This window comes from Ipomoea triloba, chromosome 3 (assembly GCF_003576645.1).
Source record: "Ipomoea triloba cultivar NCNSP0323 chromosome 3, ASM357664v1".
Taxonomy (NCBI): domain Eukaryota; kingdom Viridiplantae; phylum Streptophyta; class Magnoliopsida; order Solanales; family Convolvulaceae; genus Ipomoea; species Ipomoea triloba.
Genome location: NC_044918.1, coordinates 24,888,902 through 24,899,543, shown reverse-complemented (window position 1 = coordinate 24,899,543; position 10,642 = coordinate 24,888,902). Strand labels below are relative to the sequence as shown.

The window sequence follows — 10,642 nt, the reverse complement described above, 5'->3', positions numbered from 1 at the left end:
TGGTCCCTCGACTATTGCGAAATTACCAATTTGGTCCTCGACATTTTTTCGTGCCCAATTAAGTCCCTCGATTTTGAAAATTTTAACTAATTTGGTCCTCCATTTATTTTGCCGTTAAACATCCGTTAAATTGGGACCAAATTGGTGATTTTGCTATAGTTAAGGGACCAAATTGGTAATTAATTTTTCACTGAAATGGTCCCTTGACTATAGTAAAATTACCAATTTGGTCCCTTGATTACAGCAAAATTACCAATTTGGTCCCTATTTTAACGAATGTTTAACGGCATAATAAACGGAGGACCAAATTGGTTAAAATTTTCAAAGTCGAGGGACTTAATTGGGTACGAAAAATTGTCGATGACCAAATTGGTAATTTTGCAATAGTCGAGGGACCATTTCGATAATAAACTCACAATTTGATTATAACTGATTTTCAGTTTGTGTTATGAAGATATATAGTCACTAGTACAAAAAAAACACATAAAACACCCACATTTAGCTACCGTTCTTATAAGAACAGTAGTGTATTCTTAAAAAAAAACGCGCGGTGGCAATTTTGTAAATAAGTGAAGAACATTTCGCTACTGTTGTTTAAAGAAACGGATGCGAATTTTAAAAAAAAAAAAGCGAAATACATATACATTTCGCTACCGTTTCTACGTGAAACGGTAGCAATGTAATTATTAAAAAAAAAAAGAAAAATTAAACCAAATTTGACTTCGAACAAAACACGGCCACTGCATCGTATCCGCCTCCGCACCATTCGAACACCGCACGCAGCGCATCCACGGCCTCCGCACCAACACCACTGCCTCCGCCTCCACGGCCACCGCATCCACCGCCACCGCATCCACCGCCACCGCCACGGACTTCGAACAAATTCGCAACCCTACCGCCGCCGCTTCACCATCCCAAACACCGCCACCGTCGCAGCCTCCACGGCCACCGCGTACGCACCAGCCACCTCCGCCTCCCCCTCAACGCCGCCTCCGCACCAGCCTCCAGATCTGCAGGTTATTTTTTTTTTTTTTTATTTTTTGTTAATAATATAAATTTTTTGTTGTTGCTACTGTTAGGATTTCTGAATGATAATCTGGTAGTGTGAATGTAATCTTGACTGCTGGGGATAAAATTACTTGAATTTTATTGATGCTTAGAACATAAATTACTGCTGGGGATAAAATTGATGCTTACAACATAAATCTGGTAGTGTGAATGAGTCTATATTGATGCTTAGAACATAAATTTTATTGCTATTTCATGGGCAGTATGGTTCATAGGGAGAGGAGAATCAGAATATTTTCCCCATTTTTTTTCTTTTTCTTTTTAATTCTATCCACCCCCTTCAATGAGGAATTTAAAAAAGACCACCTTTTCCAAATCAAATTTTAAAAAAATCTTGAAACAACTGATTATAGAATCCAAATACAAGAAATTTACACTAAGATTTGTTTGAAACGACCAAAATCCCAGAATTAAGGAAAGGAGGGGTAGTGCTGCATTCCAGGGGCAGTGCTTCTGTGGCTGTGGTAGGTGGAGATTATATAATGAAATTCTGGAATGATTAATTGGAGGAATTGGTTAATTGATAAACTGCAGTTGATTTGATTTAACTGCACAATTTAACGTTGTTGCTGGTTTTAAATACTGGTAGACGTGAACGAAAATGGTGGAATTTGGAATTGAAATAGGGATGGTGCATACAGATTTATGAGGAATTATAAGAAGAAAGGGAGATGAATTCTGGAAATGGTATGAATTAAGCTGCTTTTGGGATGGTGAATTATAATGAATTAAAGTGGAATGATCCTGGGAGTGAATGGAAATTACTCCTTGGATTTTTGTATGCTCAAATGATGTACATATATATAATAAGCCAAATAAAAAGCTACAAATATATGGCACATTAATGCATGCCCAGGATGGGGAAATCACCATGGTAAAATTGGGTCACAACACAGCTCACAATTGCAATAATAATAATCTGCAGGGTGCAGATCCATGCATATATGTGACTATGTTTCTATATAATTTATAAAAATGACAATTTTATTTGCTTCACTGCTCTTTAATTTGGTTTGGTTTACTAGGCTGTCTCTGGGAGGGTAATAAGTTCATTTCATCCCTGCAATCCAAATCATTTCAATTTTGTCCACTCCATCCATATTTCATTTATATATTTTTTTAATGTAAATAGTAATTGCAATTTTGTCATGCTGCGTGTACTTTTTCTTTTTAATAATAAGTTCTATAATAATAATAATAATAATAATAATAATAATAATAATAATTTGAGAATGAGTTAGAATTGTAAAAATATAGATGCAATAGTAGTAACTTGTATACATATTGATATGTTAGTAATGTCCGCTTTTAAAAGTATGAAAGAATTGTATGAATAAAGAGAGAATAAGATTGTAACGGCTCATAATAGACTCTACACTCTAATTTGAAATTTTTGCATTCACTACTCTAATAACTCATGGTTGGTTATGATTTTGGGTGATTGTTAGTGATGAGTTATGTTGGTGCGGATGCTAAGATTTCATTGTAGGATAATGATTTTCTGAAGTAATTAATAATCACAATTGCTAAACTTAGATCCATCATGGGAGAACTAATGGTTGGTTAGGATTTTTTGAAGTAATAATCACAATTGTCAATTCCTTAGTACATATGATTTGTTGAAAGTGGAATGATCCTTGGGAATATAAGAAGAAAGGGAGTTGGCGGCTATGATAGGATTTTTTGGTGACGAGAAAACTCGCAATTGCTACATGATAGGATACATTCAACTCTAATATCGTTTATAAATACATCTATCATTGCGTATTCATATCTTCATATATAGTACTTAGAGTACCATTTTACTAATTGACAGATATGGATCGGAGTTGGATGTATGAAAACCGCACTACATTCAAATATGTGCAAGGGGTTCAAGGGTTTATACAATATGCTGAAGAAAATAGGAGTAAAAAGGCGGAAGATTTTATTGTTTGTCCGTGTTGCGATTGTAAGAATTTGAGAAGATATCGTAATTCTGATGAAGTCAAGGCTCATTTGATACGCCGTGGTTTTAAAGAAGGGTACAATAGATGGATATGGCATGGTGAAAGCTTACTTCCTAGTACTAGTGCAAGTATTCCTAGTACTAGTGCAAGTAAGGAAACTCATATAAATAGTGATGAAACTCATGCTGCACACAGTGAAAGTCAAGCAAATAGTCAAACTCATGAAGATAATGATGATGATGATGAAGATAATGATCGAATAGATGAGATGATGCGTGATGTGCAGGAAGATTTTAGTGAAATGCCTCCTGAACTTAAAAGTTTTTTTTGAAAATGCTGAAAAACCTTTATTCCCTGGAAGTACTAAATTTACTAAGTTATCTGCCGTGCTTAAATTATATAATTTGAAAGCAAAGATGTGTTAAATTAAGTTTGATGATATAAAGTATTGTATGTGTTAGTATATATAAAGTTTGATAATAGTTTAATTAAGTTTGATGATGATATATAGCGTTTTGATAGTAATATTGTGTTAGAGAGTGTTTTATAGATGTATTGTAGTAAAATTGTTGGTATGATATGGGTTTTTAGCTGTAACAGGTACAGGAATTAAAAAAAAATTAGGGGTTTTAATTAAAATAAATGAAATAAAAAAAATAGTATTCCGCTACCGTTCCTAGCTAGGAACGGTAGCGGATTGTAATAAAAATAAAAAAATCCGCTACCGTTTCTAGCTAGAAACGGTAGCGGATGATCAGACATTCCGGTACTGTTGTACAACAGTAGCGGAAAGTCCGCGACATTCAGAGACTCTGCCATCCGCTACTGTTGTACAACAGGAGCGAAAAGCCTTTTACAACAGTAGCGGATGTGCAGTTTTGTACTAGTGAGTCTAGCTTAAATGAACCGAGCTTGTGAGTTTATTGGCTAGGATTGGTAGTCTTTCTAATTCTTTTAATGCTGTTAGTAAATTAAATCCTAAGAGCTTGTTTAGGGTTGTTTATTAGCTAGGGAGTAATTAAAGAGCTTGTTTTGATTACCGACGAAGTAAGTTCTAACAGGTTGTTAGAACTTGTTAATAACCATAACCAATCTAGTAAAGAGTAAAGTTAGTTTGGTTTGCATATCAATATTTGTCTTATTAGAATTAAAGTGATATTATGCTTTGGGTTGGATACTAGTTTCCATTGACATTTATTTGATAATTATTTGTTATTTGATATAATTTTCCATTTTATTGTTACTATTTAAGTTTCTATTCTCATTTCATTATTTATCTATTGCTAAAAATAAGTCTAACCAATCTCTGTGGGTACGACCTTACTCATCGCTAGTGCAATTCATAAGAGTAAGTATTTATTATTTGTTGGTTTCGACACCCATCAGGACCATAGCCCCAACACTTTGATTGCGGACTGCAGAGGCTTACTTGGACATTTCCAGAACGCCGAAGTGACGCATGTGTATCGTGAGGGCAACCAGTGTGCGGACTTCTTAGCTAACTTGGCCCAAGGCGCGCACTGGGGAACTTCACTTTTGGATTCCCCACTGGATGGGATACTCAACCTGCTGCACCGTGATTCCCAAGGTGTAACTACTGGCAGATTACACTAATACCCGGAGCCTTTCGACTCCTTATTCCTACCAAAAAAAGGGAGAACTTTTGTAGAAAATGTAATATTACTTTTGTAATGATTAAATTATTTATACTAATGAATTATGTATGAAGAATCAATGATAAGGGTTTTAAGTTATTTATGAAATAGTCATGGGTTCGAGTCTCAGTAGGGACGTTATTAACTCTTTGTGCTTACTAGGTTGAGAAAGTAATTATGAACAAATATTATATTGTAACAGAGTCAGTAGTACTAAAAAAAAATTATTTATGAAATTCTGATTTGGGTTAATTAAAGTATGTTTTATAATTCATATTCATAAATTTTATTAGTTAATCCATATAGATAGTCTTTACATTAGTTTATCATTTTTCTTAGATTAAGTTTTTAAAAAATTAAGCAAAATATGAAATATTTAATATATAATCTCAATAATGTGATTAAATAAGATTTACCAATGGGCCCCATTGTTTTTACTTTCATTAGTTTCATGCCCAGGTCTGTTAAATAATTATACATTTATACACATGCATAAATGAACGATTGATGGGAGCTGCCCTTCATGTCATAATAAACCTATGGTACATAACAAGGCAAATTATACCATTTATGTGGGTTTATCTTAAATTGTAGATTTTGATCCAAAATAACATATTCTGTACATACAATCAATAATTTATGTGTCTGTAAATAAAATGAAAGTAAATAGTATGTTAACTATAGACACATAACATAATAGTTACAAATACATAATATGTTAACTATATACACATAATATGTTAACATGGTATACTTCGCTCATGGCATAAGCCTTATCCAAAAAGCAGCCACTTTATTTAATTTTGTTCTATATGTATAGACGTGTGCTCGGTACTATATATGCATCACAAACAATTGTTATATCGTGGACCAGGGTCCATAATGCATTGTGGACCCTGGTCCAAAACGACGCTGGATTGTTTATGTTAGTGGACGGGTGACTGGACGGAATGACTTCAGGAAATGACTTCAAGGAATACACAGAATCTTTGTCTAGAATACACATAATGACTTCAGGGAATACACAGAATCCTTGTCTAGAATACACAGAATGACTTCATAGAATACATATTGACACAAGTACACAGAAATCATCCTCCTAACATTCCAATACACAAAACACGTCACAACCTATGTTTAAGTACCCCTAACATGAATACACATAATTGTAGTCTACAATACACAGAATGCCTTCAAAGAATACAGAGAAAATGAAAACACCAAATACACAAACACATCACCCTCTGTTTGCGTACTACTAACATGAATATACAGAATGACCTTAGAGAATACACAGAATATTGATACAACTACACATAATGACCTTAGAGAATACACAGAATATTGATACAACTACACATAAATCATCCTCCTAACATTCAAATACACAAAACACGTCACAACCTATGTTTAAGTAACCCTAACATGAATACACAGAATCATATTCTACAATACACAGAATGCCCTCAAAGAATACACAAAATATTAACACAAATATACAGACCGACCGAAAAGAGAAACATGATTTTCAAAAAAAAAAAAAAAACAAACCGTTAATTAAAATGACCAAAACGACGTTGTTTTGGTACGGGGTGCACAATTTGTGCACCCTGGTCCACGATATAAATTGCCCATCACAACGCCTATCTATAATTTGCTTAAATTCTTGAATAATGTTCAAGGGGGGACCACGGGAAATCGTTATATCGTGGACCAGGGTCCATAGTGCAGATTCTAAACTGACGTAATTTTGAATTTTAACTTTGACGGCGACCGTTTGTTGTTCAATTCACGTTACATGATTTTTTTTTTTAAAATTAGTGTAAAGCATGTGTATGTGTCTTACGTTATGTGTTTCTGTGTCTCATGTTATTCAATTCTATATCTTAAAGATATGGATTTTGACCTGAAACAAAGTAAATATAACATGCACTTTTGTGTCTTGTGCGATGAGTTTTTGTGTCTTGTGTTATGCGTTTTTGTATCTTATGTTATGCAACTCTTTACCTTAAATATCGATTATGTACCTGAACTAAAGTAAATATAAAACATGTGTATATGTGTCTTGTGTTATGTATTTTTGTGTCTCATGTTATGCAATTATGTACATTAAGTGTATGGATTCTATCTATACTTGAAATAAATTAGTAGTTGTGTAACACACATCATATTGTGTGTCTTATTTTACAAATTTATGTCTTTTATTATGAAATTATATGCCTATATGACATATATTATCTACAAAAATTAGATTAAGAATAAGTAAATATATAAAATGTGTATGTGTCTTGTGTTGTGAGTTTTTGTGTCTCGTGTTATGAAATTCTGTACCTTAAGAGTATTGACTCTGTACCTAAATTAAAATAAATTAAAATTTGTGTTGAAACATGAGAAATGGGAAACTAACTGTTAAAGGTTAAATATCAATAAGGCGTCGTTTGATCCAAGGTCCACAATGTTATGTGGACCATGGTCCACGATATAAATTGCCGACCTCAAGGACTTGGGTCGATTTTTTTTTTTTAATTGAATTATAGTTTTAATGTAGTTTCTAAATATATAAATTTTATAAACTAACACCAAATTAAATATTACCAAAAAACTATATTATAAATAACTTTTCTTCTCCCAATATATTATAAATAACCTGAGGTCAAGACATTATGGTCTAATGACACCCAGTTGCACTCCCATATGGAAGAGGGTGGGTTCGAGTCTCAGTGGAAACGTAGTTATGAACAGATACTGCAAAAAAACAAAGTCTCTATGAGTTCATTCTAATTTTACTTTTACACCGATCTTTAAAAAAATAATTCTCAGTCATCAAGTTCACAATTAATAATATTTGATTTTGCCAAACACCTTGTGCTTAGATGGCATGTAGTAACTCTACATATGGGAGGTCTGAGGTCATGAGATCGAACCTTAGTGGAGGTGATATTGACTCTTTGTGCTTCAACAGGTTGAAAAAATATACATGATATTACACTGTAATAGGGTAAGTTGTATTAAAAAAAATTGAATTTTAATTCAAATATATAGCAATTTTAGTCTTTTTTGTTAAATGATATATTTTAAAACTAAAATCGAACATTTTAATACTATGAAACCAAAACTGATCGATTTTGGATTGGATAAGTAAAACCGAATCAAAACTAAAATTAAGTATGCATTTAATATTGAATTGAAGGCATATAGTCATAGGGGTTTCATTTTCTTTTTTCTTTTTCCCCAACAATAACCCCAGTAATACTAGATCGAATTTTTTGTAATGGCTAAATATTCTTGTTATTCAGCACATGCCTAGCTAGCACGAGCACGTGCAGTGACATCAATTTCGCACTTCAGCTGCCAACTCAATCTCATCTCATGTATGTTATTGAGTTGGATTGCATTTAAGACAGATTAAGATTATTCTTATCCATGTAGGTAATACTCGTAAATCCTATTTTTACATATATTATTAAATTTATAATTTTTTTACGTCCTGATAATACTCTCTCACTCTTAAAAACAGTATCACTCTCAATATATAATAATAATAATAATAATAATAATAATATTTATAATAAGATTTTTTTTAAAAAAAAAAAAAGTACTGGAGAGTTACCAAATGACAACAAAAACTGTCGTTTGACTGCTTTTTATATCCTCTGCAAGCTCTCTAAAAAAGAAAGCCTGCAAGACATGTAAGTAATAAATAATTAAATAATTAATTATTTTACATAAAAGCATGCCATGCCACTTTAAAAACACTAAAATTGTAGGGATGAAGTTAGCCTAACTTCAGGTAAACACGGTAAATATAATCTGTAAATTTGTGAATAAATAATTTATTACTCTATATATATAATTTGTAGTTTTATTTTTTGAAGTATATAATTTGTAGTTATATAGTATATAAATAGAAATTGTTATAACTTGTTTCATCGGTTAAACACAAAACATCAAAAATCCCAATTGCATATATAGTTTGTTTCTTTTTTGTTTTTGTTTTGTTTTTATTTTACATTTGTAAGAATTAGAATTTAACTGGCAATCAACTTCTTAATTATCTGAAGTAGTAAAAATCATAAATTTATTCAATTACTAGATTAGGAAATCTTTTATCACAACATGATAGGGCATGGGCATGAGCACCAAGAAATTAAAAGATCAGAGTCCATGAGGTGCGGTGCATGGACGGAATTGAGTATTGATCCTCATTTCAATTCTCACCTAATGGTGCTTAAGGCAACTACATCCGTGCATAATAGGTGAATAATAGTACAATGAGTGCTGACTTGAAGGAGTGAGGAATAAGGTGAGAGATAAAAAAAAAAGCCTTCTTGCAAGTAATGGTTCATGAAACAGTGAAAAGCAACTCACAAATTGAAAGGGGAAGAGCATGAGCGCGCGTCAGGCGCACCATGTACGCCCAACGGGCACGTCTGTCGCGCCTGACACGCGACTACAACCTTCATTTTTATTATTATTTTTTTCCTTTTCAAATATGATTTATATTTTTTTTTTCTTCCCAACCCATTTTCTCCTTTCTAATCACGCTTACAAAAACTCCTTAAAAACTGTGAAAAAACTCCATTGATAAGGATGCTCTGATCTAATTATCCAGCTAATACAGCAATAATAATGATTTCAGTTCTCAGCTTGCACTTCCAGGAAGCTCATGCACGTGCTACTTACCGTCATGTCATTAATACTAATATTTAAGCTGTCTCTTAAGACATATTTCGGTTTGCATGTCGACTTCCTACCAACTTGGAATTAAAATATAATATAATAATCTAATCTTCTACACACATGCATTTAAATGTTCAAATTTATGGAGGATTATTCCTCACTTTCAGATCTGTGTTTGCTTAGTTTGGCTTTTGTTGAGGGGTATGAATTGAAGGAGCTTATATTAATTACTTAAAATTTGTCCACTACTAATAAATACTCAGTATAATTGACTTGTTTGGCAGTTAATTAAAAAGTAATTGTGGTAGGTTTTACCAGAGGATAGTATTAAATATTTGTATAGAAGGGTTTGGTAAAATTAATTGTTAATTAGCTAGTAACATGTAAAATGATTTTTAAGGATATAACTATATTTTATAATAATAAGTTATTAATGATGTAATCGTTACATATAATAGATAATAAGAAAAATGGTGAAATACACCATGAACGTTATACGAGAAGTCAATTAGACCCCGAGCTTTTAAAAGTTGTAATTAAGCACATCAACATGTCATTTTAATGCATCGAAGCTCAAAAACTGATTGATGACCAGTGATAGCATGTCGTTAGGGTTTCGACGATGCTCCAACTACCTCCGGAGGAAAAAATCGACGATTGACAACTGTCGAACGGTCACCAGTCACCTTCTTTGAAGAAGGCAACCAATGGCGACCATTCATCGTCATTAATCACCAGTTTTTCCTAGAGGTAACTGGAGCATCACCAAAACCCTAATGACCTAGTATCACCGGCCACTAATCGTTTTTTAGACTTTGATATACTAAAATAACATGATGATGTGCTTAATTGTAATTTTTAAAAGTTCAGGGCCGGGTCTAATTGACTTGTCATATAAAGTTCAAGGGTGTATTTGACCTTTTTTTTTTTTTTATAAATAATATAGAGTAATACAAAAATAACTATTAAAGAACATATAATTATAAACAACATTTAATAAAAGATCTTATTTTCTTGTTGTACTATTTTTTTATCAAATAAATAAATTAAAATTTATGGTGAATGTAGCAACTCCGAAAATGAATTTGGTTATCAATGAAAAATGAATTCTAACATAAAATATTCATTTTTGTGTGGGATAAAATACTCATTCTAGTTAAAGGAAAAACAACTCATTTTAGTGGTATCAAATGGACGCATGTATTGCCCCTCCATTTATTCGGAAGACATTTTTAATGCTTATCTCATGCTTAGTTCTCTCTCTCTCCCCCCCCCCCCCCCCCCCCCCCC

General features: G+C 32.7%; 1 long non-coding RNA gene across 1 annotated transcript; it reads left to right on the top strand.

The window, feature by feature from the left end:
• Positions 1-252: 252 nt before the first annotated feature.
• Positions 253-4,780, top strand: LOC116014322. The gene is made up of 2 exons (XR_004097379.1): positions 253-1,016; positions 4,404-4,780. It is a non-coding gene; the product is annotated as an uncharacterized LOC116014322 (long non-coding RNA).
• The last annotated feature ends 5,862 nt before the right edge of the window (positions 4,781-10,642 follow it).